This window comes from Nuphar pumila, chromosome 7 (genome assembly GCF_984573655.1).
Source record: "Nuphar pumila chromosome 7, dmNupPumi1.hap1.1, whole genome shotgun sequence".
NCBI classification, from domain to species: domain Eukaryota; kingdom Viridiplantae; phylum Streptophyta; class Magnoliopsida; order Nymphaeales; family Nymphaeaceae; genus Nuphar; species Nuphar pumila.
The window spans coordinates 24,335,171-24,357,103 of NC_143255.1; the positions used below are offsets into that span (position 1 = coordinate 24,335,171).

Here is a 21,933-nt window from a genome sequence, read left to right on the forward strand (position 1 = left end):
AAATTAATTATGAATAGTGAAACAAGTTTGTATTATGAATCCAGTGATTTTAGAGAAACAAATTTCCAAAATAATTTTAATTTATTGCAATTTATTGGCACTTAGAAGGTTGTTGTAACACAACCATGACATTGTATAGCAATCCAATTTATTCAGTTACCCTCGGCATGTTATTACATAGAAACGTCCCGTTTACCCTATACCGGGGACCTCAATAACTGTCCCATCCCTCTTGCTAACCCAAACCCTTACCCTATTGCAGTCAATTTCTTGAGTTACACTTGAGCCTTCTTTAACAATAAAGGCCTTCACATTAGGGTTCTCCCTCTCAATGGTGGTTGCTGCAATTTGCCCATACGCACCTACCAATTCTGGCCAAGAGCTCTTACCTGCAACTGAATTGTTTCATCTCCCTCGCATTAGCATCACATGGTCCAGCAGAAAAGCAGCAAAACAATGAAATAATACAATTGCTAGTTACTGTAAAGCCATACAACTGCACTGAAATTGGGGCAGTCCAAATCTGCCCCACAAAGACCCCAGACTTGCTGAAATGACCCAATCAAGATCTAGGCACGGCGGGCAGCTCTAGGATAGATGTTTGATATAAAGGGCTCCTTGTATTACGTCTTCTAGGAATTGATTACTCATCAATTCTTTTCATGTTGTAATTCTTCCTATCATGATATTAAATATATTATTCTGTTCTTTCAAAAAAAAAATTCAATATATTTAAAAAAGAAAGTGGAGAAAGCAGGTGACGAGGAGTCACCACAACTCACTTACAATACCGCAATACGGAACGACTCAGCAGACGAAATAAAAAAACATCATACAAACCAAAAGAAAAGAAAAGAAAGCTATGCCGATATAGAAACGTATGCGTACATGACTTGCCGGGTTCGAGAAAGTTTTAAAAATATATTGCAACACGTTTGTGTGTGTGTGTATATATATATATATATATATATATATATATATATATATATATATATATATATATATATAATTTCTGAAAGAATAAAGTGGCTTTTTTTCTAAACAAAGAAGGGTAATAAAATGTTTTGCTCTATGACTAATGTAATTCTTGATTGTATGATACCATATAGGGTGTTCTTTTCCATACATTTATATATCAAAAGGTGGCTACCGTAATTCATAAAAGGTTTTGTCCAACGTCCCAAGTAGCTGCCACGTGGTCTGAGTTTGGGTCCCATTCTCTCCGGGTGGCAGCCACATGGCTTGGGGCAGGGGCAGGGGCAGGGGCCGGGCCAAGTAGTTAGCAAAGCATTTGCCCGAGCAGTGGGGTGGTTTAGACACAGCTGGAAAAGGATAGCCATAGATACCCTGATACGCATCATTACCTAATTCCTCAACGAAGAACAAAATGAAGACTCACCATGTCACCTACATGACATGAGTAACTTACAATTTACAGAACAAACCTTTTCGTTCTGATGCAATACATGAATAATATATGGTCATCAAGCCATACCTTTGCAAAAGGATGCCATCTCTCTCTCTCTCTCTCTCTCTCTCTTTGAAGACTTTCACTTACGGTTATAGCAAGCCATTGGTAGTGGGTATTTATAGATTTGGCTGGATAGTTATCCTTACCTTTCGTAAGGTGGCGAATGCCTTGTTTGAATGTTGACTATATTTTCAGTACCGTTCCAACATTCATTAAGGATTTTGTCACCTTCTCTCCTTATTCTTATGCTTCCATTACTAAGTATGGATAGGCTTGTATATGTATAAGTCGGTTTGATTTCATGGCTGAAGTTTCTAACCAGCTGGCCGTCTTAATTGAACGTTGACCATATTGCTCCAACCAATTCATACCTCTTTCAGTCTCTTATTGCTGTGCATGTGTGGACGTAGGTGTTGGACATTGACAGATTTGGTTTGATAAAGACCACATTGGCTTATGGTTTACGCCTCGTGAGTGGATCCTATACTCGGCCCAAATAGCTATGTGTTGTGTCCCAGAAGGTTAAGGAATAACATGAGTATGGATATCACAAAGTTTAATCTTTTCTTAACAAATTTTGAGTTGTCCTGAGTAGGGATGGCAGTGGGGCGGGGCGGGGCGGGGGACAAGGTTTCCACCCCCGCCCCGCCTCAAAATTTTATCCTCCACCCCCGGCCCGCCTCCGCGGCGGGGATGGAATTTATCCTCCACCCCCGCCTTCATTCCCGTTTCATGTCCTCCACCCCCGCCCCATCCCCGTCCCCGCCCCGTCCCCGTCCCCGCCCCGTCCCCATTTCCGCCTTCATCCCCGTTTCATGTCCTCCACCACGATCGACGCAGTCTGCGCCCGGTATGCCTCCGGGAAGGCGGAGTTGAACCGCCTGAAAGCCCGCCTCGCGCTTTCGGCATCGATCACCACCGGCATCTCCGCCATGGCCGCCACGACCTCGCTCCGCGCCATGCGCTCGTAGTTAGCGATGTACTGCCGAAGCTTCTTGGTGTGCATTCGCACCCAAGCGTCGCCGAGGACGAGTCGGAGATCGGCGATGGCCAACGGTGGAGGCCTCCCCCTGCGATGGCCAACGGTGGTCGGCGACGGCCCGGCTACAATGATAATGCGGATGGGGAAGGGGAAGAGGCGACGGCCTGGCTCGGCGGCTCCAGGGTTAGGAAATTAGGGTTAGTAAACAGTAAAAATATAAAGGGTTGGGGGCGGGGATGGGGAGGGGCCGGGACGGGGATGGGGCGGGGCGGGGCCGGGACGGGGATGGGCTGGGGCCGGAGCGGGGATGGGCCGGGGCGGGGCCGGGGCGGGGATGGGGCGGGGCGGGGCGGGGGAACGTGCCAGTCCATCCCCGCCTCCACCCCCGGACGGGGATGGATTTTAACCTTCGTCCCCGCCTCCATCCCTGTTTCATACCCTTCATCCCCGGTCCAAACGGGGCGAGGCGGGGCGGGGCTCCGCTTTCCCCCGGTCCACTGCCATCCCTAGTCCTGAGAAATCTCATCAACTAAACTTTCTTTTTCTTCAAGAGAGGCAAGAGAGATTTCAACTTCCTAAGAAAGCTCCTTAACATTATATAGACAGTTCATCTGAAAATGGTAATCTGCATCGGCTGAGTTGGATGAGTCAAAATCTTTCACTGCATCAGCATACTCAAATACCACTTCTTCGATAAGAATTTCAAACACCACTTCTTCCTCTAAAGTGGAAGAACTAATGGTTTATTCAAACACAATATGTGCTTCTTCTTTTGGAGCTATGGGAGAACTGATCTAGAGCCTTCAAAGGGCTTTTCTCTTCTAAAGCCATGACATGACTTTATTTTTCTAAAATATTGACAAGACCTTTCTTATTGTCTTTTATAATGATAACAACAATGGATAATTCATGCACAATCTCTTTTTCTGGTACTTGGATACATGCATTTTCTTCTTTCTCCTTGATTTCAGTGTCATATTGGTAGATCTGAGTGCAAGCACACTCTAGTGGTTTAGATAACTGTGTGACTCCTTTCTGATCAGCAAAGTCAACATAGACTCTCAGAATTATAATGATTTTTTTCAATATTGGTTCAACCTTGCTAATCATGTAGACTTCTTCGTTTTGAGTGCACAATCAAGGATTACTTTTGATCGACTGCTCAACATATTTAGTCGTAATGAGCACTGACCTAACAACGCACAACAACTACTCTGGCACAATGGCCCTTAGGAGTATGATGCCCTTGAAGGCAAAAATAAAATGAGCCATCCTGACAGGTTCCAACAATGAGAGCATCATCATGCCATCCATACTAGCCTAGGTGAGAATTTTGCCAACATTTTTGGCAGCAGCTCTCCTGTTTAATGGAAAAAATACTACGTTTCTTTTTATCTTAGAGAGCACCTTGTCAAAAATTTTGACAGCATCTCTCCTATTTAACAAAAAAATTGCTACATTCGTTTTTGGATAGATGTACATCATTATACATATGTTGCATCTCCCATGGTTTATCAGAAACCTAGGCCTTGCCCTGATGACTTAGATGTTTACATAAATGCAGTTTTGGGCAAATCTAAAACCTTTTTAATATAGGGGTTTCTTCACCAAATAATATTTTAAATATGGTAAGGCTTTTGAATCACTTTTGGGTGATAGAGATCAGTCACCATTTATATGTTTATTATAGTAAAGTTATATTTATTAAAAGTAGGAGCCTGTGCACATGACAGTGTGATGGCAAGGTAAATAGCATAAAGTAGGAGAGTGCACACATATTAGCGCAATGACAAAGTAAAGTGCATAAAGCAGAGCTCGATGAATAAAATTATACATCAGGCTAAGTAAAGTGCATAAGCAAGGCCTGGTGAATGATATCATGCATCGAGCTAAGTATATAAGCAAGAATCAATCAATGAAATTCCGCATTAGGCTAAGTACGTAAAGCAACGTATATATATATATATATATATATATATATATATATATATATATATATATATAATTTTTACATATGTATAATAAATAGGAAAGTAGTCATAAGGATATGCGTGTGTACACCGAAGCAAGCTTGTGGTGGCCTAAAAAGCGTAAACCGAGGACTAGAACCCTATGATACATAATTCACCATAAATATTGAGAAATAGTCTTAAGGGCATGCGCATGAATACCGAAGCAAGCTTGCAGTACTCTAGAGGGCGTAAACCAAGGACAAGGACCCAATATTATTTTAGAAAGATATACGGTAAGAAAAATCTCAATGTACACAATAGTTATTCCAATAAAATAACTTGAAATAGAGAGACCGACTTGCAAACCTACCAAAAATCTAGTAGAGGTGACTCAATGCAAGCATAGAGGCACTCCTAGGTCATGGTTGATACATCCTTATATCTGGTACAGTGACAACTAAGAGCATTTTGTGTAGAACTTGTCGACGTGGAGAAACAAAGAGGTATAGGCCAAAAACAGATCGGACCTACTTTAGTTCCAACTGGGTTCAAGCCTACCTTAAGTGGGCTAGTATAGGTCAAATGGTTTGAGAAAGTCAAAAAAGACATAGAAGAAGTCAAGCTATCAAGGTCAAGTAGTCTTGAATCAATTGGGCTCAGTCCAGGTCAGGGAGGTCCAAGCTCATATCAAGTAGGCTTAGTCTAGGTCAAGTGGGCTTGACCTAGGCTAAGACCATGAACTAAAAGAAGAGAGAGAAAAGTTAACCTCATAGGTCAAGTAGGTTTGACATAAGTAGACTCAAACTAGGTCAGGCAGGTTCAAGTAGGTTTGACCGACTGCCGACCACCGAGTTCTCTCCTTCGATCGGACCCCTCTCCCTCTCCCTTGCTCGACTCTCATAGTTGAACCCTCATTCACCTCTCTAGGTAACCTCTCACCCCCTCTCTCTTTCTCCTGTGTCTTTTTCTTCTTCTACTTCTTTTTCTCCTTCTCTTTCTTTTATGTCGACCGACAGGGGCCTGTCATTCTTCCTTGCCGGCAAACCATGGCCTGCCGGCACTGGCTAAAGCCCCTGCCAGTTTTTTTGATAGGTCGACAGGGGAGACACCCCCTGCCGCCTGTGAAATTTTTTTCAACAGGGACTTGGGCCCCTGCCTCGTTCCTTCCAGCTAGCAGGGGCTTTTACCCCTACTACCTGGGTGTTTCCGACAAGTAGAGGCAAGGTCGTTGCCCCACTCTTTCCTTCTTTTTCTCCAGTGTGGGGTTGAGTTCCTTCCCTGTCTTCTTTTTCTTGGTTTTGAGGGAGAGGATCATCCCCTTCTCGTTTCTCCTTCTTCGTAAGGGAGGGATCGAGACCCCTCCCTCTTCTTCATGTCTGCATTTTCTTTGGTTTTGAGGGAGGGGTTGAGCCCCCTCCCATTTGTCCTTCTTCATAAGGGAGGGGCCGAGACCCCCTCCTTGTTGCTTGAGTTACGAGGGAGGGGTTCAGCCCCTCCTTCGTTCCTTCTTTGTTTTCATTCGGTTGGCAGGGGACGGAGCCCCCTGTCCTTGGTTCTTTCAATCGGCAGGGTGCAGAGCCCCTCCGCCCCCTGACTACTTTGTGTCTCCAGACGACAGGGAATCTACATCCCTGCTGTTGTCTTTTCTCATTGGGCATGGAGGGCGAAGCTCCTACCTGAGTGGTTCTTCTGCCGACAAGGGGAGGGGGCTCTACCCCCTGTCGTGTTTCCCTTTCTTCAGGTAGGGAGTGGCGAAGCCGACTACTTGTATCTTTGTCTTTGGCCAACAGTGTTTGTCATTGAAGATATGTAGCAAAGCAAAATGCGTGATGCTTAATGCTAAGCAACACATGCAGCTTAAAATGCCATGCAAAAAAAAAAGAAAAAAAATGCAAATGCAGAAGCATGCAAATCGGGTAAATACCCGTGGTGAGTAAGTGATGCAAGCACATCACATGTTATTTACTTTCTTGGATACAACACTTTTCTGCTCACACACTCACTTAGTTATGGATATCTAGAACTGTTTTGCTGGAGTTTGGAGATCATGTTGAGCATGATTTGAATGTATGAGAATAGAAGTGCTCTTATTTGTGTAGTTCGGATTTCATACTAGGCATGGTAGTAGTTAGCGGGATATTGGAGTGTTTTTTGCAGGTACATGTTTGACATTATTATAATATAAATGATTGAATATATTGCAATGTGTGACATGACTATCCATACTTGCATGAAGTTATTTTGGATTTGATTATGCATTCCATGTGAAATTGTATCATGAAAATATGCTTAAATTGAATGTATCATGTTTGTGAATGTGAATTTATCTTTCTAAATATCTTTATGATGTGTGTAAATATGATGTGATGGTGTTACACACAAAAATATTGAATTATCAATGCATGCATAATAGTTCATGAAATTGTATTTTATGTTAAACATGTTTGTGGTAGAGAGGAGAAAAAAATTTGTGCATTAACCAAAACAAAAAAATTGCTCACCAACAATCACCAAACAAGAATTTCTAACAGATTTGTAAACCACATAGCATTCTTATGATTCTCTTTTAACTGATTAGGATAATATTCGTAACATTATAGGATAAATTCACTATAAACCATGAATGGATGTATTGTAGGATAATTGATAATGAGGTGTCACTTGAATATATGGATGGTGTTGACAGTTTTATTGAATTTGCAATAACAAGTGTCAGTACAGTAGATCCCACCAGTCAGATCAGGTACTCCTACACGATGTGTAAGAACAATCGATTTGTAGAACCTCATGGCATTAGACATCACCTATACAGGAAGAGTTTTGTCAGTGGTTATCAGAATTGGACATTTCATGGTGAAATCATTTTCGATTTGATTATGTATCCATGTTCATGGAATTGCATATCATGTTACATTTCATGCATACTTAGCATGTACATGCACAGTTCATGCATAGTTATAAAACGGATTCATGTAGGTCCTTTTAATCTTTACATTTCATGCATATGTCATGTGCATGCTAAGATCAAGAGTTATGTAACTGATCCAAATAACATTTTTATTTGTTAGAATATGGTTTGTGGAGGTCACAGAGGTCAAAGACCAAGTGGAGGCCGTGGGACATCATTAGGTAGATGTCTTTGTGTTATATTTAAATATAGATATTCATTATGTTTTTGCTTATATGTTGATATAAAAATTGTTACTTGTTAATCGTCTTTACAGGATCTCAGCTCAGTGATAGCCAGTCTCAACCTTCGTCTTCACATAATGCTTCAATAAGTATATCATTTAAATAATTGTATACTTGATTAGTTGCCAGGTCGGGCCTAGCCCCAACCTCGATTGAGAGAGAGGTGGGCTCGGCTACCTGGTCGAGCCCGACCCCATCAGAATAGAGAGAGAGAGCGGGGAGCAGGGAGGGCCTCCCCCTCCCCTGTCAAAAAGAGAGGACAGAGAGAGAGCGAGCAGAGAGGGGTGGCACCCCACCCGTTGAAATCAGGAGGCAGAGGCTGGGGTTACATCGAGTGACCAAGGTGAGAAAGGGCATAGGCGAGAGAGGGGTAGGGGCATCACTCCGTGCCAGAAATAAAAAGCGGGGCAAGGGCATCGACCCCTACCAAAATAAAAGAGGGGTAGGGGCCAATGGCCCTTACCGGACCAAGAAGAAAAAAATGGGGGGTTGGGGGGGCACAGGGGCCAAAGGCCCCTGTGACTCTTGAAAAGGAGGAGGCAGAGGCCAATGGTCCCTACCAACTTCAAAAGAAAACTGGGACAGGGACCATTGGCCCCTGCTGGATTCTCAAAAACAAAGCAGGGGCCAAAGCCTTCTGACGAAATCTCCAAAACAGGCAGAAGAGGGGGGGGGGTCCCAACCCCTTCCGCCAGCCCGCTGGGTGACAGAGGGCAAAATGAGAGAGAGAGAGAGAGATATGAGGGGAAAGAAGAAAGGAAGGGAGCAGACGTACTTGGGGGAGGAGGTTACCTGTGTCGGCAGACAAGGGAAGGAGAGAGGAGACGAGCAAGAGGGGGTGAGAAAGGTCGGATGACTAATGAGGTGGTGTCGGCAAAGCTGCCGAAGAGGGAGGCGATCGCCGGAAGGGGGAGAAGGGAGGGCGAGCAACTAGGCAAGAGAAAGGGAGGGGTTGTGCGATAAATGAAACAAAAAGGAAAAAGAAAGGGGGCTTGCATTAGGATTTTACGGGAAATTTTGCGACGGATTTGCGATTGCAAAATTCCGTCGCAAATGCCGTCATAAATTTGCGATAGAGTAGCGATGGAAAAATGGTGTCGCTCATCCGTCGTGAAGTTGCAACGGAGTGTGAGACGAGATTTTTCTGTCGCTAATTCATCATAAATTTGTGACGACATTTATGACGGATTTTTTCTATCGCTAATTCTGCAACTAATTGTAATTTTAGGGACAGATAGTTTTCTCTCGATAATCCATCACAACTTTATGATGGATTATTTTTGTCACAAATTTTTGTCGCTAAATAACATTTTTCTTATAGTGTTATCTCTTGCATATCATGTTACAATCCATGCACAGTTCATGCATTATTATAAAACTGATTCATGTAGGACCTTTAAATCTTTATATTTCATGCATATGTCATGTCCATGCTAATAACATTTTTATTTGTTAGAATATAGTTCATGAAGGTCACACTAGTTAAGCACTCAGTGGTCGTGGACCAAGTGGAGGTCGTGGGACAACATTAAGTAGATGTCTTTGTGTTATATTTAAATATATGCATTCATTATGTTTTTGCTTATATGTTGATATACAAATTTTTACTTGTTAATCGTCTTTAGAGGATACCAGCTCAGTGATAGCCAGTCTCAGCCTTCGTCTTCACGTAATGCTTCGATAGGTATATCATTTAAATAATTATATACTTAATTAGTTTAAATATGCATTATGTGAATTTTTAACTCATTGTTCTTTAGATGATTTTTTACATACACATGACCCACCTACACGAGCTACTCATACATAGTACAAGACAACGCCAGATGATGGGTCTTCTCAGTCTGACACACGATGACTCATTCAAATAGTGCATATCGATAGTCATCCGTAAGTATTTCATTGTCACTTGTCCAATACTTATCTTAAAAATAGTGTATATCGATAGTCAATTGTTAATGTGTACCAATTCATATGCAGTGCGAGGTTCGAGCCACAAGAAGTGATTCAAAAAATTAAAAGTCATTAGTTCAGCATCTTCCAGGACCAGTCGCTCAATGGAAAGATTACCCGAAGGAGGTGGACAGATTATGGTCTTCATTTATGGTATATAATCGTTTATCATAGCTAATGTGTTTCATATTTAATTTTTTGTTATAGTCATATATACTAACTTTCTAAAATTATTTGTAGGCTTTGAATCGCTTCGCGACTGCGAAAAAGCAACAGGACGCGAGGCTAGTGTGGCAGAAGGTGGCTGCCAGTCGATTTGTCAACATGCTTCACAATATAAAGACTGCAATAATAAAAGCAGCTTATGGGATAAATGATCCACTGCAGTGGAAGGGCCATGACCCTTCTACTATCAGGTCAGATTATTGGGATGCAATGTGCGACTAGTGAGCGAGCCATAAATTTTGAAACTGCTCAACAAAGGCTGCACAAAACTGAGCGAAGATGCCCGATGCCCATCTACACACAAGTGATTTTAGGACTTTTGAGAGCCACCAGAAGAAAATGGTAACTCATTAATATATATATATATATATATATATATATATATATATATATATATATATATATATATATATATATATATATATATATATATATATATATATATATGGTCAAATTTATAAGTATTTCTGCGTACTTTCTAATTGATTTTTTTATCATTTAACATTACAAGAAACCAAAAAATGAGGCATTGTGCCTTACAAGGATGTGTTTATTGAAACACATAAACGAAAGAGTATGCATGAGAGAGTTTGTATCAAAGAAGACAAGAGCAATAACAGTACATATTTATTATATTAATAAACATTATAATATAAAAGTTATCATGAATTACATTATCATAAATATTATAATTTTTAATTATTAATTCATTACTTTTTAGGAGTCATACGAGCAACAAATGGTAAAGTGATATGATGATGACTCCACTTAGCATCCGCATTTTGATCCTACAGCATTGGTGACTGCAACTGATGAATCTAAAAAAGGTCGTGTGTTCAGGTTTAGGAGTAATATAAACACCACACCAGTCGTTGCCCCCTGCAGTCAGGGCTCTTAGAGTTCTCCCGCCAGCATTAACTCCCAGCGTTCGATTGACCCTGCTATTTCTTGGGATGGTATCCACCAGCTTCTTCAGAACATAATGCATGACTTTTATATGAAACCATTCCCAACCTTGTTCATAATGAGTTGTGCAACTTTTTCTGGGATAGAAAAACTTCATCTGCATTCAACATGAGCTTCGATGTCCGTCTGGTATAAAGTTTCATGTCGTTAGATTTCAAGCTAGTATATGCATGATTGAATATATATATATATATATATATATATATATATATATATATATATATATATATATATATATATATGCATGATTGAATCACTATGAAATTTTATTGATAGCATTAGAACACATGTATGCATGATTGAATCAGTATGAATTTTTTTTGACAACCTTAGAACACATATATGCATGATTGAATCACTATGAAATTTTTTGACTGCCTTATAACATATATATGCATGATTGAATCACTATGAAAGTTTTTTGATAACCTTAGAACACATATAAGCATGATTTCATCACTATGAAATTACTTTGACAACCTTAGAACACATAAATGCATGATTGAATCACTATGAAATTTATTTGACAACCTTAAAAAACATATATGCATGCTTGAATCACTATGACATTTTTTTGACAACCTTAGAACACATATCTGCATGATTGAATCACTATGAATTTTTTTTCTTCAGCCTTAGAACAAATATATAAATAATTGAATCAGTATGAAATTTTTTTGACAACCTTAGAACACATACATGTATGATTGGATCATTATAATTTCTTTTGACAACCTTAGAACACATATATGCATGATTGAATCACTATAAAAAAATTTTGACAACCTTAGAACACATATAAGCATGATTTTATCACTATGATTTTTTTTTTTAAAACCTTTGAATTTTGTCAATGTCCACTTTATTGCTAGTCTATGTGTCATTCAACCATGTCACTTTGATTGCCTTAGATTAGGTGTATTGCATATAATTTATTTCATTATATTTTGTTTATCAATCTAACATTTCGGTTCTCTTGTAGGATGCTGGAGATGATCAACGTAGAGAAGCTGATGGAGGCATGGATGGAGGGGCAATTCCAGACAATGAAGAGGATAATGCTCTGAATCTTGGCGAGGATTAGCTTCATGTGTTGAATTTGTTTTACGTACTTGTTATTTCAAATGAAACTCTTTGTATATGTTCACTTGTAACTAATTAGAACTTGTTGAGGATTATACTGGGTTGTTAAATTTGTTACACCTGCTTTGTATATGTATTTTTTATGTGTACTTTGTTTTTTATACACTTGTTATATAATTGTATAACAAGAAAATTTTTCTCGATATTTATATTTCAAACAATTTATTTTAATTTTTTTTAAAGTTTGCGATGGATAATATCTGTTGCTAATATCCATCACCAATTTAGTGACGAATTAGGGACGAATATTTATCTGTCTCAAAAACTGAATCAGCCGATGTTTTGCGATGAAATGTAATTCATCGCTAAATTGGCGACATATATTAGATACAGAAATGTATTCATTATTAAATTTTAGCGACGGATATGTATCTGTCGTAAAACCAAATCAGTGCTTATTTAGCGACGGATAATAAAATTTGTTAATCCATCATGAATTAGAGACGAAAGTAGCGACAAATAAGTTCTATTGCTAATTAGCGACCAGGAAATTACGGCGGACGCTATCCATCGCTAAGCCATCGTCGATCCGTCACTAAATAGTTCAGTGATGGATTAGCGTCGGATAGCATTCGTCGCTAATCCACATAAATCTTGTAGTGTACCCAACACATTCCAAATGCTCGAGCGCCTTTAGCCCATAGGAGATATACGCTAATGAAGGTGACCAACATTTAACATATTAAGGATTTATTCATCTGTTGTTAAAGTATGGTGCTTTCTTACGCACCCCTAAGGTTCTTAACAAACCCAAAGCCCCGTATATGAGCTCACAAGCATAAACATAACTGACATGAATCAAAAGTCAAAAGCAACAGTAACAATATCCACACGAGCGTGCGCATTGGCAGCTGGAAGGTTCCGTGAACCATACCTGCCATCATATCCAAGTAATCAATATGTTGATCTCATACATTGAGCATCTATTCAAAACATGCTTTATATTAAGAATATACATCATCAAGTTCATGCTCACACACATAGTTAATTATACACACATACATATATATATATATACTTTCAATCATGTATAAGTATATCTTCAAAACTAAATTAATCATTTTTAAACCTTGCATATATATATATATATATATATATATATATATATATATATATATATATATTTAAACAAACTTGTAGACCTGAAAAATTTTCTTTTCAACAAATCGCTGCACACAACACTATTTTTTTTATAAGTGCAACCTTTGATTCTAGAAATCACTAAACACAACTACTATTTTTTTTTTATAAGTGCAACCTTTGATTTCAAAAATCGCTGCACATAACTACTATTTTTTTATAAGTGTAGCCTTTGATTTCAAAAATTGCTGTGCATAAATACTGTTTTTTTTTTGGATAGTATGAAGACATGCCACTACAAGAAAATTGTTAATTAGCGACGAAATATTGAGACGAATTTTTTCTGTCGCAAATTTGCGACAGATTAGCTAGAGAAAACTTTTTTCATGAATCTGTCGCTAAGTAGCGACGGATTAGCGATGAAAAACTTTCATCGCTAAATCGTCGCTACTTAGCGATGGATTAGCGACACCAATTTTTTTGTCACTAATTCTCAAAATAAGATAACATTTTAGTGACGGATTTAGCGAGAGAATTTTTCCGTCGCTAATTAGCGACGGAAAAATTCTCTCGCTAAATCCGTCGCTAATTTTTTATTTAAACCAAGCGCGAAAATTTCCCTCTGCCCATTCGAAATTTAAACTGACCTCGCTCGATTTAAACCGACTTCGGATACTGAAGCAAGGAAACGAGAGAGAGAGAGAGAGAGAGAGAGAGAGAGAGAGAGAGAGAGAGAGAGAGAGATAGATAGATAGAGAAAGTAACCCGGCTTCAGACTCATCGGTCTTGTCGGCGACGAGGAACTCCATGACGCCGAGTCGGAGGCGAGAGAAGAGGATGAGAGGGAGCTCGTGATCGGCCTTCCTCTTGGGGTGGTTGGAGCGCTCGACCTCCTCAGCACCGAAAGCCGCCTTGTAGAAGGCGACAACATCGGCCGCCCTCGGCGCCTGAACCACGTGCTTCAGCCTGAGCGTCGAGAACTTCACAACGGATTCGCCGCTGTTTTCTGCTCCGCTCCCGTTCTGGTGCTCCCCTCCTTCCTGCGCCATCTCTCACTTTCCCCTTTCCCCGAATGCACGAAATGAAACCCTAGAAATGGAACCACAACGAAGAAGAGGTAAAACGAACGCACAAAAATAAAGAAAAAAAAATACGAACTAAGCAAACGCCGGTTCATAGAGGACGGCGACGCCGGAGAACACGCTACTTAGCGACGGATTTTTTTTATTTTGTTTTTAAAATTTAGCGACGGATTAGCTACGGATAATGTCCGTCGCTAATCTATCGCAAATTAGCGATGAAAGTAACGACATATAAGGTTTTTCGCTAATTAGCGAGCAAAAAATCGCGATGGACGCTATCCATCGCTAAACAGTTTAGCGATGACTTAGCGACGGATAAGCGATGGATAGTGTCCGTCGCTAATCCACGATTTTCTTGTGGTGTGCGCCTATGGCGCTGGCTGCCATATGCAAATGCATTGCCAAACTGTTCTTTTTTTTATAAACTAGCTAGCTAGCATGCAGACTTGTGCCTATGCAGTCTGCGTTTTATGGCGCTGACTGCCATATGCGCTGATGCATTGTCAAACTGTTTTTTATTTTGTTATAAACTAGTATGCAGACTTGCGCCTATGTAGCCTGGTTATAAAATGCAGTCTGCATATGATGGCGCTGACTACCATATGCATATGCAGATGCATTGCCAAACTACTTTTTATAAACTAGTAAGCAGACTTGCGCCAATGCAGTCTGCAGATGCATTACCAAACTTTTGTTCAGGCCATGGTCTAAACTCACGCGGGTTCTAACCATGGTCCGAACACACAACAACTAGTAGACTAAAAATAATAATAACATGAGACACAAAACTATATTCAACATCACTAAATTGCCAAAAACTTAATACAGCATGTTAGTAACTATATTAGAACGAAATAAAATAGGACACATGGTTGCAAAATGATATTTAAATATGAAAATCGTGATGCTTTGGTTAGGGAAAACAAAGAAACACAACATGGTTGCCAAAAACGTATGTGCTTGGAGTAAAAAAAAATATCCAGCATGTTTGTAATAATACATGGTTGTTGACAAACAAACTAAAAAATATATATCAACACACTTAGATTAATGTCTTAAAACGAAATAAAATACAAAAGCATGTTTACAAAAGAGAACAAATGGCTGAGACAAGAATATCGACATGCTCTTCGTTAAGTAAATAAAAACGCAAGAGTCTCAACACAAAACACATCATGCCACCCATATCTCTAGATGAAAAACTAGATGAAAGTGGTATTTTAGACCTTACATTGCCAAAAAAAAGAAAAAAAAGAAATGCTAAGAGATCTTTTTTCCTCTACCAACACGGTGTAGAGAGGAGTTCAAAGAGCTCTCCTCCCTACAGTAGACTTGATGGAGGTGTGGCTTCAACAAAGTTTGTGAAGAGTTTAGAGGGGAGAGAAGAAGAGGGATGAGACACTTCACAAAACATATGAATTTGTGTTTCCCCCCTTTTTATCAAAACATGATTTATAGGAAATGAAATGGGGGAAAAATAGGTAAAGATGTAGGGTTGATAGAGGATTGAGCTTGGTAAACCTCCAGCCACCTCTCTTCCTCTACAAGCATGTCTCCCATGCTTTCACTAATAGCAAAAAAGAAAAATGTAGAGGTGAAATTAACTCCTCTTTTTGAAAAGCTCTATTTTGAGCTTTCCTCAAAAGAGAGCCCATATGGGTCACACGACCTCTTTTCTTGGGCCTTTAAAACCTACGAGGAGATGGGGTGAAGTGAGCCCATACCCTCCTTAAAAAAAATTTAAATTCTCCCTTGTTCCCCTTTTGGATTTTTCAACCGGTTGGGTCCAAACCAAACCAAACCGATGTAGGCCTAAACCCACATGAGTATTCAAATTTTTTTGTATCTGTTAATCATCTACGTCTTAGTTCCCATTTAAAAAATAATTATATATATATATATATATATCAAAATTAAAAAATTCACTTAATACCTTAAGTATAATTTACATTATTTGTTTTTTAATTACTGACCCATTATTAATTAATCACAATTACTGAGTAAATGCTAATGTCTAACAATTATATACTCATATATCCTAATTAGCGAACATCACCAATATTGACTGTTAGACATCAATTTAATTTGCCACCCAAGAGAATAATTAATTTTTTATTTATTTCATACTTAGCTAAAATTTTCTACTGACTATGGTTTTATTAACTATCATAGTTAGTTATGATTTATCAGGGTAATTAGTCACCCATTTAATTAATTCAATTAAATAAATTAATAACTTAATTTAGTTGCTATCTGATCAACTTTCTTAATTTATATATCAGTTAGCCCTTATTTGTCACTGTATCAAAGTTAAGCTAAAACATAGTAGTTTAAGGCAATCAATCACACAGGACAACAACACAGGGAATAGAAATTTTTGTATTGTTTACAAAAGTTCTCATTAAAATTTTTGTAATTTTGTGCTTGGTTGGAATGCGTTCAGATCGGTGGCGGTTCTACTCGCAAGGGGGCAGTTGTATCAGGGGCCTCATGTAACCTGTTACGCCTTGTCCTCTTGGGAGCTCTCTACCTCAATGCATAAAGTAATGGTGTCTGGTCGGGTGTCTATTGTAGACTGTTTTCTGCTGGCGCTTTCTTCGGCAGGATATGGCACTCTGATCCTCTGCAGATATTCAAGATAACCGGATGTTTGTAGGGGCGCTCTCCTCCAAGAACCAACAGGGTCATCTTTCAAACCCAAGTATTCTAACTGGCTGGATGGTTTGATACTGCATGCCTTCATTGCAGGTATGTAATGCTTTGATAAATTTATTTCAGCAAGTGATATCTCATCACTTGATGAAACGTTATATTACTTCAATTCTTCCTAATACTTTAATGAAATTACCTTTCTTTCAAAAAAAAAAAAAAAAGGTCAATTTGGTAGGAATCACCTTTTGATCATGTTTTTCTTCACAAAAACCATGATTTTTCAAATAAAAGTATTTGACATCTTACCGGATTCGCTCTCGTGAAGAGGCGTAAACCGTAAGCCAATATGATCAATTAAAAAAGGAGCGCCAGCAGAGGGAGGAAAACCCAGTGCTCTTTATCAAACCAAATCTGTAAATGTCCAACACATGCACAGCACCCTTTTCCATTAGAGACAGAGAGAGGTATGAATTGGTTGGAGCAATATCGTCAACGTTCAATTAAGATGGCCAGCTGGTTAGAAACTTCAGCCATGGGATCAAACCGACTTATACATATACAAGCTTATCCATCCTTCGTAATATGAAAGCATAAGGAGAGAGAGAGAGACAGACAAAATCCTTCATGAAGGTTGGAACCCTACGGAAACTGTAGTCAACATTCAAACAAGGCATACTTTTTTGAAGGAATATATATATATATATTTATATATTTTTTGAAGGAAACCACTCCAACAAGGCAACTACCACCTTAGGAAAGGTAAGGATAACTATCAAGCCAAATCTATAAATACCCACTAGCAATGGCTTGATATAACTGTAAGTGAACGTCTTCAAAGAGAGAAATGGCAGACATTTGCAAAGGTACGGCTTCAACACCATATATTATTCGTGTCACATAAGTGTGTTGCATCGGAATGCAAAGGTTCGTTCTGCAAATTGTACGGTACTCATATCATGGAGGTGAAATTATCTTCATTTTGTTTTTGGTTCAAGAATTCGGTAATGATGCGTATGAGGGCATCCATATATGGCTATCCTTTTTCAGCTGATGTAAACCACCCTACCACTCGGGCCAAATACTTTGCTAAGTACTTGGCCACTGTATCAGGCTTCTCACCTTAGAGGAGAGTGGGGCCCTGTCCCAAGCCATGTGGCTGCCACCCCGGTGAGAATGGGCCCAAACTCGGGCCACGTGGCAGCTACTTGGAGATGTTGGTCCCATAGTGACAAATCTCGTGAGATTTATGAAAATATCGTGAGAAAATACCTGAGAAAATAATGACATGCCTAAATGGGTCAGCCTTTCAGCCTATGTCATAGTGACATGCCTAAATGGGCCCGTGTCACAGATGACACGCTCAATGATGAAGCCCCACATATTTTATCATGTGACACACTGATGACACACGCCAAAAACGTGTCAGACTCATGTCTCAATTGCATTACAGTTAAAAACTTTTTGAAAAAAAAAAAGTCTTTTGTAGTATCACCTGTTTAGAGACAGAGAGAGAGAGAGAGAGAGAGAGAGAGAGAGAGACAACTCAGTAAATATTAGAAAAATAGCCCTTATGTGGGTAGAGTAAAATAATTTATAAATATGGCCTGCTTGGCTGGCCATGGAAATTGGAGGATCCCGTTTTTAGAAAGGGTTGAAGCAATTTTCGTGTTATTGGGGATAGTTCCAAAACCAGATTTTGGAACGATGCTTGGAATCAAAATGGGTATTTGAAAGATCTTTATCCTGTTCTTTATTGGGCCTCTCTAAGTAAAGAAGACCTAATTTCCACATTTTGGAACCAAACACATGGTTGGGAAATCCAATTATAGGAGAATCCTTCTCCTATCTTTTTTGAAGAGTTAATATGTCTATTGAGGGGATTGTCTACATTAAGGCCTAGGATTCAATGGAGCTATACCTTGTTTGAATTCTATATTGACTCAGGCTAGAGGGTCCATCAATGCTTAGCTAATTCTTCATAAACGGTCACTCACCCACCAAGTGCTCAAATCTAAGGAATTCATCTGCATTCTTTGTAAAAAGAAAGAGAAATCATCAATTCATTTGTTTTGAGAATGTAAATTCATAAGAGAATGCTTTAAACTGGTTTGGCATGTCACAGCCCCTCAATGAAATACCCCAACTAACTTAAGATAAGATGTGCTGCAACGCAATTACCGAGTGCATATGGAGGGTTGCCACCAACACACTTTCTTAGCAAAAGCTGCTCTTCATGAACTAGTCCTTCAATGTAGACTGGTGACTTGAACGTATCTTTTTTATAGGATCTTCAGTCCTCTTAATACTTGTCTAGTGACTTTTGGTCAATTCGAGTAGTAATTTTCTCAATCTAAAATTAAATCTATGAAGTATTTTTCTTTTAAAAAAATAATTATATTACTAATATCAACATGTTTTCATAAGTATTAAATAAAAAGCATTTTTGAAGAACCAATACAAAATATTTCATATATATATATATACACGTGTCACAGCATCTTACTTTTAATTTTTTTGAACCTGTGTCACGTAGGCGAGTCACCTACACGTCCTTACCTATATCATTGTGGCATATATATAGCTTTCAGCAAGTCTGGGTCGTTTTTTTTTTAAAGCAGAATAATATCATTAATATCAGGTTCTGAAGAATTACAACATGAATGGAATTGAAGAGAAATCAAATACTAGAAGACGTAATAGGAGCCTGTATATCTAACATCTATCCTAGAGCTGCCCACCCAGCTTTGATCTTGATTGGGCCGTTTCGGCAAGTCTGGTTCTTGGTAGGGCAGATTTGGACTGGCCCAATTGCACTGCATTGTATGGCTTAACAGCAACTAGCAATTGTTTTATTTCATTGTTTGCTGCTTTTCTGGTAGACCATGAGATGCTAATGCGAGGGATGAAACAACTTTGGTGCAGGTAAGAGTTCTTGGCCAGAATTGGTAGGTCAGTATGGGCAAATTGCAGCAACCATCATTGAGAGGGAGAACCCTAATGTGAAGGCCCATATTGTTGAAGAAGGCACAAGTGTACTTTTAGATTTTCGCTGTGATTGGGTTTGGGTTTGGGTTAGCAAGAGGAATGGGACAGTCATTAAGGTCCCCACTATAGGGTAAATGGGACGTTTCTATGCAACAACATGCCTATGGTTACCGAATAAATTGGCTTGCCATACAATGTTATGGTTGTGCCACAACAACCTTGTAAGTGCCAATAAATTGCAATAAATTAAAATTATTTTGGAAATTTGTTTCTCCAAAATCATGCACTGGATTCATGATAGAAACTTGTTTAACTATTTATAATTATTTGTTACACAAATCAAATGTTGTACGACTGGTCCAGCACTTTAGAGACTTATTTCTGAATCGAACTTTTCATGGTTCTCTCTCTCTCTCTCTGAGAGAATACTACAAGAATGCAGATAAATAGAAGTGGTATATCTTGCCGCTATTGCCCTATTTCTCATCGCTATAGGCCTATAATGGCGAGAATACTCGCTAACAAGTCACCAAAAAAAAGCCTTTGCGAAGACATTTACATCTTGTCGTTAAAGGGTGAACCAACACCAACAAAGAATCTTGCCGAAACTAAGTACACCAATAGCGGAGAGGTAATCTTTAACGACAAGATTGTTTTAATGGTGAAATAGAATATAACGGTGAGATCCCTGTCTCACCATTATAGGCTACCTATAGGTTATAACAGACTATTTTCGTTGTTATAGGCTATAACGAGGAAAATCAACTCACCAATATAGGCTACAATTAGAAGAATTAACACATTGGTATAGGTTATTACAGCGGGATAGGAATCTTGGCGTTATAAGCCATAAGCCTAAAAAGAAAAAACTAAAAATTAGTTTTCAAAAACAATTTTTACATTAAGAATGTAAAAGAAAATACGCAATCAGGGATCTCTATTAGTAATATGTAACAAAAAAGGCATTGAGGTAAGAGAAGTCATACATATTAGGAAATAACAGAATAACTAAAGACTGTAATGTGTAACATAATATAATCAAAGACTACAAATAGTGTATATAAATACAAACTTTCGGAGTCTTATATCTTTCCATGCATTTTCGTTGTCCTTTGTTTTTCATTTCACATCGAGCACTATATATAAGATATTGTCACATACGTTGTTCTCAACATCCATTACATCTAAGTTGTGCTTTAGCTTCAGTGATGACAACATGAATGTTGAAAAAATAATTTTGTTGTTCAATTTAGATAATATTGGTTGTCACATTTTTTTATTTTTCCACCAACTCCTAGTTTTCTGAAATCAACAGTAACATTATTTAACTATACATCTAGTTCAACTCTAGATAATTCATTTAGTGGCCTTCTAAACTCAACTTTATCGTCAAACTCCTTCTTTTGACAATGCCATAGGCGATCGTGTTGTAAGAATTAATAGTGTGCCATGTAACACGTCTTGCCGAACTTCAAGTTGTCTAACCTTATATCAATATTGCAAACTGTACACACAAACTTTCTCTTTGTAAATCATCCTGATAAGTTGGCATATATTAAAAAATCATTGATAGTTCACATTATCACCGCTCACATTTGAAATATCTATTTAGTTAATGAATCGTTCATTCTAATGCCTTCATCCCATAACTCTTGCAAATATTTGATTAACGATTATAAGTAAATATCTATGTCATTTTCAAGTGCCTTTACCCCAAGGATGAGTATGAAAAGGTATATGAAAGAATCTTTTATACACATCCATGGAGGCATATTATACGACAATAATACTATGGGTCACGTATTGTATGATTGACTCATATTTTTTAATTTATTGAAACTATCACTTGCGAAGTCGAGATGAACATTGCGAGGTTTCGTTGTACGCAATATATGTTCTCTATCAAATTCCTTCCACACTATAGAATATGATGGATGAATTAGTATGTTCTCATCGCTTGTACATCGGGTCTTGTGCTACCACATATTTGATGCTAATTTTGTTATCATGAACCAACGCTATAATCTTGATTTTAAGGAAAAGTATCATAAAATCTTTTGAGAAACTTTCTTTCCTTTGCCTTTGTATGGTTTCTATCTTAAGCATTACACTTTTGGGCACATTTTGTTATTCTCATGCTTCTCTCAGAAAAGCGGACTGTCTTTCATACATACATCTATTTTTGTGTGATCACAAATTTATTTGCCATATAGTAAGAGTTTGACAATCATTTTTACTCAGACAACACCT

The 21,933-nt window shown here is 38.6% G+C and overlaps 2 long non-coding RNA genes across 2 annotated transcripts; one reads left to right on the forward strand and one right to left on the reverse strand.

The window, feature by feature from the left end:
* Positions 1–62: 62 nt before the first annotated feature.
* On the reverse strand, positions 63–1,679 carry LOC149831561 (uncharacterized). The gene is made up of 2 exons (XR_016433032.1): positions 1,496–1,679; positions 63–395 (listed from the first exon to the last, which is right to left on the reverse strand). It is a non-coding gene; the product is annotated as an uncharacterized LOC149831561 (long non-coding RNA).
* A 15,747-nt stretch (positions 1,680–17,426) lies between these two features.
* Positions 17,427–19,947, forward strand: LOC149831562 (uncharacterized). The gene is made up of 2 exons (XR_016433033.1): positions 17,427–17,561; positions 19,621–19,947. It is a non-coding gene; the product is annotated as an uncharacterized LOC149831562 (long non-coding RNA).
* The last annotated feature ends 1,986 nt before the right edge of the window (positions 19,948–21,933 follow it).